Source organism: Nilaparvata lugens, chromosome Y (assembly GCF_014356525.2).
Source record: "Nilaparvata lugens isolate BPH chromosome Y, ASM1435652v1, whole genome shotgun sequence".
Lineage (NCBI taxonomy): Eukaryota > Metazoa > Arthropoda > Insecta > Hemiptera > Delphacidae > Nilaparvata > Nilaparvata lugens.
Window position 1 is genome coordinate 4,982,253 of NC_052519.1, and position 13,839 is coordinate 4,996,091.

General features: G+C 31.3%; 1 long non-coding RNA gene across 1 annotated transcript; it reads left to right on the forward strand.

The window, feature by feature from the left end:
* Positions 1-2,174: 2,174 nt before the first annotated feature.
* Positions 2,175-12,633, forward strand: LOC120355254. The gene is made up of 2 exons (XR_005573471.1): positions 2,175-2,377; positions 12,324-12,633. It is a non-coding gene; the product is annotated as an uncharacterized LOC120355254 (long non-coding RNA).
* The last annotated feature ends 1,206 nt before the right edge of the window (positions 12,634-13,839 follow it).

The window sequence follows — 13,839 nt, forward strand, 5'->3', positions numbered from 1 at the left end:
TTAACAATTTCAAAAAATAAAATATTCTTGTTTCAAATATTGGATTCACAAAGAAAATGTTGAACTTCATTGAGCAATTTTCAATTTCATTATCCATTAAAAAACAACTTAGTAATCATCATTATCGTTTTCACCAAATTGACGATTTTCTTATGGGAATTTAACAGTTATTTTTTACAAATAAAAACTTGACCACTTATCATATTGAGTTGATTTTAACATCAAATGAAAGCCACTAAAAAATCTGCGTGATTTGAATATAACCATTTCTCGAAAGCACTACTATGAGGCTTGTAATCGATTGATAAGTTTTTCACCCCATGTTAAACTGGGCACTCAGCGGCCGGCTGCCAGAATTATATCCTTCCTCACCTTAATTCAGGAAGGAAGAATTCAGTGAACATCTGTCTATAACGTTCTGAGGTTACAGTTACAGTGGTCCCGTTGTCGTATTCAAGAAAGTATGGACCAATAACAAATATACTACTGCTCACAGCACACCAAACTGTCACCTTGGGACTGTGTAATGGTCTCTCATGCATTAATTTTGGATTTTCATCTGACCAATAACGATAGTTCTGCTGATTAACGGTACCATTCAAATGAAAATGTGCTTCATCTGTCGTAAACAAAATGATGTTTTCATTTTGGTCAAATATGGCCTCCATTTCTCGAGCGAAATTTAGCCGCTTTACATAATCGCCAGGATTCAATTGTTGAACCATGGCCATTTTATAGGGATGAAATCCTAGATCAGTAGGGTATTTGTGCCGATTGAGCATCAATTTAACACCAAGGTCAAGGTCAAGGTCAAGGTCGAATTCAAGGTCAAGGTCGAATTCAAGGTCAAGGTCGAATTCAAGGTCAAATTCAAGGTCAAGGTCGAATTCAAGATCAAGGTTGAGAGATGTTATCTCAACCACCACCCCGCCCCGACTGAATTCTCTGTTGGAATGAGCCCTATATTTATAGACCAGGGAGGAGATGTTTACAGCAAGAATTTCTATTAAACACTGAGGAAAATATTTTTATTAGGGGGGGGGCGTGGCCTAATTCAATTCCCTCCCCCCACACCCCTAAAAGGTGTGGCCTAATTAAATTTCCCCCCTTCCAAAGAGGTGTGGCCTAATACCATTATTATTTCCCACTAGGTATACAACCAAAAGTCAAATTCAAGTCAAATTCAAGGTTAAGGTCAATGATGATCCCCACTTGGATAAAATATCTACTGCAAGTAAAACTAAGGGAGAGAGTGAGAAGTTCACACTCTTCCCAATGCAATAAGAGATCTATGTCATACCTACTGGATATTCTCCAGTCAAGAGGTATTAAATCCATCTATTGCAATCAAATCTAATCTAATGTGAAACCAATCTAAAACTAATAAATTGAGTCTACCTAGTGCAAGGGTAGTGGGAGAATAAACAACTACTGGATATTCTCCAGTCAAGAGATGTTATCTCAACCACCACCCCGCCCCAAATGAATTCTCTGTTGGAATGAGCCCGGTATTTATAGTAATTTTATCCAGTTCCACAAACATGTTTGAACAGGTCTAATAATTAAATAATAATTTAATTTATTTAATTTAATTTATTTTATTTTTTATTATTTAATATTATTCAATTACTAAATAATTATTTAATTTATTTTATTTAATATTATTCAATTATTGAATAATTATTTAATTTATTTAATTTTTCATTATTTAATATTATACAATTATGAAATAATTATTTAATTAATTTAATTTAATTTATTATCAAATAATTTCAAACAAAAAATAATTATTTATTAATTATTTAATTTATTTTATTTTATTTTTTATTATTTAATATTATTCAATTATTAAATAATTATTTAATTTATTTAATTTAATTTATTTTATTTTTTATTATTTAATATTATTCAATTATGATATAATTATTTAATTTATTTAATTTAATTTATTATTAAATAATTTCAAACAAAAAATAATTATTTAATAATTGAATAATATTAATAATAAAAATAAAATAAATTAAATTAAATAATTATTTAATAATTGAATAATATTAAATAATAAAAATGAAATAAATTAAATTATTATTTAATAATTGAATAATATTAATAATAAAAATAAAATAAATTAAATTAAATAAATTAATTATTATTTAATATTTAGACCTGTTCAAACATGTTTGGAAGACGGTATACAAAAAACCGTGGGAACTGGATTTTGATGCTGATAAAATTACTATAAATACCGGGCTCATTCCAACAGAAATTTCAGTCACGGTGGGGTAGTGGTGGAGATAACATCTCATATAACAAGATTTTTCTACACTAGACTGAATGCTACAACAATTCTTCATTGTGAGGTGTGACCTAGTTCAATGTAAGTATGAATGACCTTCAGATCAAGTTACAAAAAAGTTCTCTAATCACCGGGATTCGAACCTGAGACTCCAGATTGGTAAGCCGCAATGCTATCAACTAAGCCACTAAACAAGATTTGAAATTAAACGATCAAAACGAACTCATAAGTTTGTTATCACAAGAATAGATACTGTAATGATATTATTCACAACTTCACTAATCAGTAATAATTAATTTATCATTATTATGTGGTAGATTACCAAGAGCTACTTTTAAGTAATGTAGATAAATGAATCTCCTAAAATGCATTGTGAATTTGATATTGTTTTCATAATTTTAAAAAAATTATTATTGGCTCAACTAATTGCTTGTTATTGCATAGCTTGTTATTAAATAATATTTCTATTGTAGGTTCAATCACAGAATTACAACAGAAGGCTAGCGGAATAGGACATACTGTTCATGCGTAATCGAGGTAGTTCCTTTGCCAGATTGTAGACTGCGCGCAGAACCCTACTCCGGTCTCGCTCACCCCCCTTCCGCACTCCGTCTTCACAACAACTCTATCACCCACTCCACTGACAGGTAGTCGCCCCTCACTCCTTCATACTATCACACACACCACACACACACCACACAGATGCACACACACAGTCAACTCGGCACCAGACACCTGTCAACATGTGAAGCAATTATAGCAATTATAGGACTATTGTGGTAATAATATTATTCAACCGCCTTCTGTTTTCTTTGCATTTCATCCCAACATTCTCACAGCTGAATCATGACTGTATCATTTATATTACTCTGTGTTCTGTAAGAATGAGAATTCTATGTAAAGAAGAAGTAAAGGAATAAGAAAAAGAGAAGTAGAAGAAGAAAAAAATATGAAGTTTTCAGTTCATCATCTTCTAAATATTTATTATTTTCTATCACTATTGTATAGTATATCTTCATCTTTCTTATCCTCTTCTCCTCCTTCATGATCCACTAATTCTTATTTCTCTCATATGCTACTCCTTCTTCTTCTTTTTCTCTTCCTCCTCGTAGAAGAAGAAGAAGAAGAAGAAGAAGAAGAAGAAGAAGAAGAAGAAGAAGATTTCTTCCTTCTTCTTCCACTATCTAATCTTCTTCATGTTCTACCACTTCTTATTTCTATCTTGCTACTCCTTCCCATTCTTCTCTTTCTTCAATGAGAAGAAGAAAAAATAAAAAGAAGAAGGAGAAGAAGAGGAAGAATAGAATGATGGAGAAGAGGAGAAGAAAAAGAAGAAGATGAGTAGATGATAAGAATAAAATGACGATTTTGAGTAGAAGAAGAAGAATAAATAATAGAACATGATGACAAAAAGATAATAGTAAGAAGCAGAAGAAGGAGAAAAAGAAGAAGAGCTACAACATGATGATGAAGAAAAATAAGTAGGAGATGAAGAGAATAAGATAACATGAGAAAAGAAGAAGAAGTTGATGTATTACTATTATTACATTCATTTAAACTACATAAGTCACCCTATCCATAATATTTGGTGAAGCTGAATTTTTGCAGGATGTTAGTATACATAATTATTAATAGCCTGGAATCACAATATACTCATTTTTCTCTCACTTGCTCTATAAGGTCAACTTTTGTAAAGATATCCAATACTCCAGAATCATTACCCGAAAAATGTTGCGTTTTCGGAACTAATTATCAAAACTGCCCTTTTTCACTATCTCGTAACTGGACTATTATTAACTAATGAGCTGTTTAACATGCATTTGAACATGAAGATTCTGAATTTATCACTTCTATACCCTGGCCACCATGGGCGCCGACTTATCAAAATCTTTGGGTGGGCTCATTGGTTAGGGGTCTGGGGAGGGGTTTTTTCCATATAATTGATCAGAATTTTTTATGGACTCAGCCCCCCCAAAATATTTTTTGGGTGGGCTCCACAGCCTACCTACCTACCTACCTACCCAGACCTTATGGAGTCGGCATCAGTGCTGGTCACTTTTTTGAAAACTGAGTATCGTACCATTATAATATAATGGAGAACTTCGTTTCTCTGATACCTTTTTGGCTATTGCATTTTGTGTTTCACACAGAAAGGACTTGTCACGGTTGATTATAAGAATCGTTCAATGGTGGGTGTTGAAAACACTGATGTCTCTCTTGAATGCTTGCTACCATCGGACTCCACAATGCTTAATGCCCCCAAACAGAAAACTCTAACGGTGTAACATCCGGGTTGTGGGCATATTGTTCCATTCAATTAACCTTGGTAAACTCACACAGAAAACACACGCAATTCATTAGATGTCAATTAAAGGAAGAAACTTTGTAATCAGAAATCAGACCCATGTTTCCATTTCGCCAATCAACATTCAATATCATTATTTTATAACAATAATAAACATCATCAACATAATGCAATGCTAATTTTAAGATCTGTTTACCAAGATTAATAATAAATTTGGAGACACATTGGAGCTCGTTTCACTTTCATTGCACTTAATAAAATTATTATTTATTTTATTGTTATAACATATTAATATTTATTATCACGTAATATCATGAAACTTGAGTAGTTTTTTTTAGTTTATGAATTTCCTACTGGACTGACTGCTAAAAAAAGTATCAGAAAAGAAGAGAAATGAACATCATAACTTGATATTTGACCGAGCGAAGTGAGGTCTAAGATTCATGTCGACGGTTAGGCATTTCTCTTAATGTTTACATGTTAGAATGTTTACATGTTTAAATGTTCAAATGTTTATAAGTTGCGCATTTACGGCGAAACGCGGTAATAGATTTTCATGAAATTTGACAGGTATGTTCCTTTTTAATTGCGCGTCGACGTATATACAAGGTTTTTGGAAATTTTGCATTTCAAGGATAATATGAAAGGTAAAAGGAGCCTCCTTCATAAGTCGATATTACAGTAAAAGTCAGATTAAAGAATTATTCATCATAAATCAGCTGACAAGTGATTACACAGATGTGTGGAGAAGCCAGTCTATTGCTGTATTTCCATAAGGTCTATAGTTTCAATCAGGTGGATGAGAATACTGCGTGAGGTCTACTGTTCACAAAACTGCTAGTAGTTCTGTGAACAGTAGACCTCGCGCAGTTATACACCAACTATTCATTTGATCAGATCATGCTTACACAAGATTTAATTATCATATAACGCTCTCCGGAATTTAGCGCGAGAAAACCAGAAGACATCTAGGCGCCCAGACGAGCTGTTATAAGTTCTTTGCATCCTATTTATTAGGATAAATGATCAAAACTGTTTTAAATAAGGAATGCCGATATCCAAAAGCACAACTTTTTACAGAATTTACAGTTTTAAATGTAAGGCAATTGTACATTAAATCTTTATTGATCTACATAAAAACTAATAAACTTAAAATTTTATCAGATATTTTACATACCTATCCTACACGGTATAGAGCTAACTTCGGTTTTGCGACGCCGCAGGTGGTTCATGGAGTGGAGCTGAGGACACCTTTTTATTTGGTTCAAATGGTCTATCGTAATTTGCCCGCTGAGATAAGAACTGATATGGATGAATGCAGTGTGGCTGCATTCAAGAGTAAGGTGGAGGGGTGGCTATACCGCCTGGGCTGGGAGTCGTCAGAAAGCCTGCTTCAGTCTGTTTATTGGCACTAAGATCATCTCTATTAATTTGATAGCTTTTCTTATACATACATAGATTTTTTTTCATTTTTGAGAGCTTATAAATTTTCATAACTTACCTTTCTTCTCTTTATATTTACCACATACTTTATTTAATCGTTTATAGATTTACACATCTTCATTACTATATTCTTTTCAATAGTCACTGTGGAATCGGCTGGTTTCTGTTCCTCGGTAACTTTTTATATGAGAAGCTACCATTATTTTTTACAATAAGTATATACAAAATATATTCCACTCATGCAATCTCAAGAATTTATTCATATTCCAATTCTCGAATCTGTATAATATATATGTTACTCTTTTCAATCTTTTTCTGTTTATGAAATTTCGTCAATGTACAATGTAATAGGTAATTTTTAATTTCATAATTATAATACAAACTATCTTATACTTACCTTCTTCTTGTTAAAGTCGGACATTCTATTACCTATATAATATTATGAATAGACTATTGGCTACCCACTGTAACAGGAACCCACCCCCTACACTCAGACGAATAGTCTTGTAGGGGTATTCCAGTAAAACATGCTCTGTATTACAATGTAATCTGTTTTTTGTATGGAATAAAGAATATTTGAATTTGAATTTGATAACACTCACATCATAAAAGCGTTATAAACTGAATAAATTGCAATTTTAAAAAATATCTTAAAATATGCCCAACTATTCTCTCCGATTATAGGAAAATAATGTGGAGTTTGGAAGAAATTGGAATTTACCACACATTATCCTGTTTTAAGTGTATGAGAGTTAAATTTCTAGAATAGAAATGCCCTCCGAGTTGGTTGAAGAGGTTGTCATCCTTTCGTAGTCTTTCAAACAGGCATTCAACCAATCCACTTGTCTTAGAGAATTATCATTTTTTCAGAAGGAATATATATTGTAGGGTACTTATAGTATGAATTCATAATCATACATATACTTTTCAATTAATGATTCATTTTTATTAAATACATTATTATTGGATCATGAAGAGTTGGTTTTCCTTTTCACAAATAAAAAATAAAGAATGAGAGTTTAACAATAAGAGAACAAGTATCATTTGAGAATTCCTCTCACAAATTATAAATGAGAAATATGTGTTTCACAATACGAGAGCAAGTATTCAATACAATTCTCAATAATTACTGAAAATTCCCCACGCGGTATGCATGCTTTAATATAATCATATTCACCCTTATATTTTGTTGTAGTTTCTAATTAGAGAGATTCAACCAGAAAACTATTTCCTGATCAAGTATATGGAAGCCATAAATTTTCTGAAAAAAGAGATTCTCCTCCTAATAATAGTTAACAATAGTTAACACTCACACTTCCTCCTACTCCATCACCTCTTTCTTCCCCTTCTTCTTCTTCTTCTTCCCCTTCTTCTTCTTCTTCTTCTTCTTCCTCTTCTTCTCCTTCCTCTTCTTCTTATTCTTCTTCTTCTTCTCCTTCTCCTCCTCTTCCTTCAGCTCCTCCTCCTCCATTTTTATCTTCATTTTATTCATCTCCATCTTATTCTTCTTCTGCTATTTCTTCGTGTCTTCTTATTCTTCTAGGAGGAGGAAGAAGAGGAGGAGAAAAAGAAGAAACAAAGAAATAGCAGAAGAAGAATAAGGAGAAGAAGAAGAAAATGAAGATGAGAATGGAGGAGGAAGAGGAAGAGAACGTGAAGAAGATGAAGAGCTGAGAATAATAATAAAATCTTCTTATTTTTCTCATTATTCTTATCATCCTCCTTTTCTTCTCCTTATCATATTAAAGAACTTATCATATCAACAGATTATAGAGAAATAGAAATTATATATATTCATAATTCAGCTCTAGTGTTGTCAGAGCAGAAAGCTACATGTCACAAAGGAATGAAATTGTTTGTCTTTTATAATAGGCCACTAATTGGCCTTTGGTTGTGCTTGCAATAATTATTATTGTTGAGGCTTCCTCAGAAAAGAGTTGAAAGCCTGGCAGGCTGCCAGATGCAGCTATAAAAAACCGGATCAAAAGACTGACACTCTCCTTCCATATTCCCATGCCAGCCCACTTTTCTCCTTCCACTCATTTCAAGCCGTTACAAGCGACTGTTGACATGCTTATGCGATCTGGTGGGACAATGCAGAACTAACTTATGCTAACTTATGCGTGATATTATAAATGCACTACGTTGCTATTCTCATTATAGGAGTTTTCTCTGGTTCAATCTAATTAATAAATGAAATGATTTAAATTGATGGATTTAGTGATAGCAAACTAATGAGATCGTTTATTACCAAGCATGTTTCCGCGGTCTGATACATATGGGACCCAGGTTCGAGTCCCCACAGTATGAATAGTTTTTTGACTCTTTGAAACAACTTTTGAATTTTGTTGAACAAAACTACTCATCAAAATCCAAACTGAACTTGATTTTCTTGGTAGGAAAGATCTTTATAACCTTAGATTTAAGCAGGAAAGATTATTGTTTTATAATTTTCTAAATTAAGCTCAGTACCTTTTTACAGGTTTTTTTATTAATTTGAAAATGAATTTCAACAAATAAATTGTATTCTTGATTGAATTACAAATCTGAGCATTTTTCAGTTCCAGTTTATAATTTATTTTAGAAGGAATGTTGGACATTACATAGGTGTTAAAAAATTCTCTTATCAGGTGGATTCAACATTATATTCATACCAAAATTTGAATTTATTTTTTGAAGTGGGAGGGAAATCATGAAGTAAGTTTGGATCAGTTAAATACATCCATTGTTTCATATTATTAAGATCAACATTCTTTGGTAGATAATAAGAACCGAATTTTTTTTCTAAACTGACGATATTCTGTAATATATTAATTAATTCTTCAGCCTCTTGATTTCTACTTGATTTCTCTTGTTTTCTACTCAAATGACATCCAAATTTATCAATACTCATGTTTTTTTTATTATACTTCATGTTTGTATATGAATTTTTCATCAAACCATGCTCTAAAGAACCAGGGTTGTGCTGTTTCAGCAGCATACTTTTCATACTTTGATAATAATTGTGGATCTGACATTGCTTTGAATTGTTCATTATCATTAAGATCAATTTCTGGGATATTATGAGCAACTAATGGGATGAATTGTATAATCCTTATAAAATTCTGAATCAAATTTCTAATTTCAACATTAATATTATTATTCTTCTTATTATTATGTAAATATCGACCAAATTTATCAATAGACATTATACTAGAGTATATTTTTCTATAATACTAAATTACCACCAATAATTATTCCAATTTCACGCAACTCTTCTATGATACTCATAATCTCTGCATCATGTCCAGTGTGCCCAGCTATTTTTGAATTTACCAATAGATTCAATCTTTCACATAACTCGTTTGGGTTATCCCAATAAACATATTGCTTTTTCATTTTTTTTCTTGGTACTACAATTTGCATATCTTCTTGTTCTAAACTACTATCACCAGCACCTCTACCTCGAGTAACTCCTTTTTTAGGTGGGAATAATTTCTTAATAATATTAACATATTTGTAACTGGTATTTCTCTTAACTCGACCCAAACTATCAAGATGAACTGATGTTATTTGAAGTATATTTTTATAGGTTTGCAAATCAGTTCTCTTGTAAATATGTTTATCAGGTACTGCTTTGAATAATAATTCCAATAACCCATGTGTAAGCATGAATGATTTGCTGTTATCAATGAGGATTTCTTTATCATAAAATTTTACAACTTTATTACCAATTTGCCACTCATTAATATCAGGATTATAGTGAACTCCATACAGATTTCCTCTTTTTGTTGCTCGCATGAAATTATCTATGTAACTAGAAATGCTAGCTCTACGGGCATTCGATGTTAATCTTTGAATTGTTGAATTGAATATTCCTCTAATTCCACTTTTATCATCATCAGCACCGGTAGTTATAGATCCTTCTTCTTCTTCTTCTTCTTCTTCTTCTTCTTCTTCTTCTTCTTCTTCTTCTTCTTCACCTTCTTCTTCTTCACCTTCTTCTTCTTCTCCTTCTTCTTCTTCTTGTTGTTCTTGTTTTTCCCCTCCTTCTTGCTCTTGTTGTTCCTTCTTTTCTATTTTAATTTTTCTTTCAATGGGTTGATGTTGTAATTGCTTCAATGATTCTGTAATTGGTTTGAATTGTTTTTGAAAGTGTTCTTCTTCACTGACTACATTATGTGATAATTCACGATGTTTTCTACGAATTGAGTCACGTAGTTTTTTAATTTTTTTTTGTAGCACACTCCACTCTTCCAAATCTTTTTTATGCATTTTTATATTATAACAAATCTATCAAAACCAAGTCTGTACCGACCATTGTGTGTGTCACATTCTTTATTAATAACTAGAAATCCATTATTATTATTTCTCCATGCTTGAGCACATAATTCACTGAATTCACCTTTACTCATATCAGGGTATACATGATCATGATATATATGTTGTAGGTTACGATTATCCTGCTTGAAAGCAACAACTAGATTACAATTATCCCTAATCAATTGTTTGGGAATACTAGAGTAAGTTTGACAAATGTAAAAACAATCAATTTTATTGTGTCTTCCCATACTAAAATAGTTACGAATATTTTGTTGATTCTCCATACAAATATCATCAAATATCATAACTGAATTTTGAGGCATATCATTTGGTTGTTGAATTTCATCATTATCTTTGTACAAGTTAAATTTAATTTCAGGTATCTGTTGCATAATCTTTTTCAAGAGTTGGTACTTATCTTGCTGATGTGATTTAGTGAATATATTCAAGTGTAAGAATTTAATCCCATTCTCTGCAAATAATAAATTGAAAACTGTATTTGTTTTCCCAGAATTACTTGGGCCACACACAATACATCTTATAGAGTTTGGTAAGAGTTCACTGTGTCTTTTTGAAATCTTAAGTTTCCTGTTATCATTTAAATACTTGTCGAAGTTTATTAATGGTAGTTTTGATTTATGCTGTTTGAATTTGAACATATTTTTTATTATATTACATCATATCATCACCTTCAACCCATGAATTATATTTTGAATCAAAACCAAGCCATTTAACATACATCTTACCATCTTTCTTCTTCAGTACTTTCTCAATTAGATAGACATCAGGATATTTTGTTTTTTGCATTTCATATTCATAGAATGTACCTTTAATGATTTCATTACTAATGTCTCTCAGATGATACGTGAAAGGAATGGTAGGGAGTATATTGTGTACAGTGAATATTTCATTTGTCCAGTTTGCTAGATAGCCTTTATCAAATATTCTTTTGTAGCGACTAATTCGTACTTTATCGCCAATCTTATACTTTGGTTTCATCTGTTTGAATGTTTTACGCATGCTAGCTTTCTCTATATTCATCAGCACATATTTCTCATTTTTCCTATTCACCTCAACAGGTTTCATTCGAATTGTTCTGTGGACACTGTTATTGTAATTAGTTATTAGTTTAGGTAGTAGTTCCAGCCATTTATGATTACCTTGTATTGTGAATTCACGGAACATATTCTCTTTGAGAGTTCGATTGAAGCGCTCACAAATTGCTGCTTTTTTATCACTATATGTACTGTAATGATTGATTTTATGAGTTTTGAATAGATTCTGAACAGCTGCGTTGTAGAATTCTTTACCTGCATCAGTTTGGAAATTAACTATTTTGTGCTTCTCAAGTATTGGCTTCAATGCTGCTGCCACCTCATTTCCAGTTTTAGTTTTCATTGGTATTGCAAATGCAAATTTACTGAAACAGTTGATTACAGTTAGTATGTACCTAAAGTTTTTATTAAATGTGCTGTAGTTGGACATGTCAACAATATCAGCTTGATATAAATCTGTTAGACCTTTTATCTCAGTGCGACGTGTTAGGAAATTACGTCTGACTCTACCATGCAGCTCATGTGCAAGTTTCTTTCTTGTTGACATTATTTTTTAATTGATTATACATTTTTGTTCGATGACTTTCTGTTAGTATACTTTCTACAATTCTACCAATTCTATCAATTCTATCTTGAAAACGTAATCGATCCATGCAAGATTGTAGCCAGATTGTCCCATCCCTGGATCGTTTCATTGCATAGTTATAGGTGTGTAAAATATTCATTGAAACCAATCTATTTTCAGGAGCAAATCTAACTTTTTTCATGTGTTTTTTTTGTCTCACAATGAAATAGGTTCAAAAACAATTAGGAGATTATTTTGTAGGTTTGAGAGTTCAATTTGTTATATTCCTCAAACATTGTTTTAGATTGCAATTTAACCTATATAAATAGATGTATAACAACTTTATTCTCATTTCAGTACCAGATTTACAATGGACCACAAGCCACAAGCCAGATTGCTTTCCTCTCTATATAAAAAAATGGTGACGAGTATTAATGGTAACACAGGCTTTGGCCTTCTTGGATGAGTCGCATGAAATATTAATTTTTTTCATTTGCATTGTTGTATCTTGTAGAATGGCAAATATTCCTTTGTAATGACTTATTAATTTAATACCTTTATTGTCGTCTAGATAATAAGAAATTTCTACTCTCTCCTCATGTGAATGATTTTGTATTATTGTAATGTTTCTTGATCATGCAATAAAGAATTTGAATTTGAATTTGAATTTAATGTTATCTTATATAAATGGACAGAATTCTTGACTACTGATATTAAGATACTATTTGAACAATTTAGACCAATTATTCTGGAAATAATGCTTTCAAAATCGAAAAAATTTAATGGAAATGTTAAATGGTTTGTTAGTTTACATGTGAAATTAAGAAAAATTGTAACTGATGTTGATCAATTGGAAATCACACCTACATTTCATGGAAAATCAAGATCAATTATCAATATTCATAATAATGTCAATGAATTTCATAAGCAATGGGAGGAGGCTGAAAATATAATAAATGAAAAGTTTGATAAATTCATTCAAAATGGTAATGGTGGGTAATTGATGAGTTTCAAAGATTTGATTTGAATATAGTGAAATATTCACCCATACATGGAACAGGTTCATATGTCTTGACACCCAAAAGAATAGCAGTTAAAAGAGTCATTTTAAATATCAGGAATGAAGATGATTTATGTTTTGTCTGGTCTGTTCTAGCTTATTTTCATAATAATAGAACACATAATAGAGTTAGCGACTTGAAAAAATTATTAAATCTAATTAATATCAATGATCTAAATTTCCCACTTATTTTGGAATATATTTCAAAATTCGAAAAACAAAACCCAACTATATCTATAAATGTTGTTGGATATGAAAATGAAATTGTCTATCCATTACTTACATCAGAAAATCAACATAGAGAGCATAAAATTACGCTTTTACTTTTAGAATCAAATGGTAAGAAACACTATACTCTGGTGAGGAATTTGTTTAGACTTTGTTCCTTAAATTCAAGCGAATCATCGTTCATTCCTATACCGAAGTTCATAACAGATAAGAAAGCTATAGTGAATGTGAAAAGTGATGATAGTCTTTCATTTATTTGGTCTGTCTTAGCTTTCTTCCATAATAAGAGGACTAATAGAGTTGGAGACTTGAAAAAATTATTGAATCTAATCAATATCAATGATCTAAATTTCCCACTTAGTCTGGAAGATATTTCAAAATTCGAAAAACAAAACCCAACCATATGTATAAATGTTATTGCTCATGAAAATCATACCTTCTATCCATTACTTATATCAAAAAATAAAGATCGGCAGCACAAGATTACACTATTATTATTATCAAGTAAAGATAAAAAATATTATACTCTTGTAAAAAATCTATCAAGATTATTGTCCAATTACACTAAACATGGACATAAAGTAG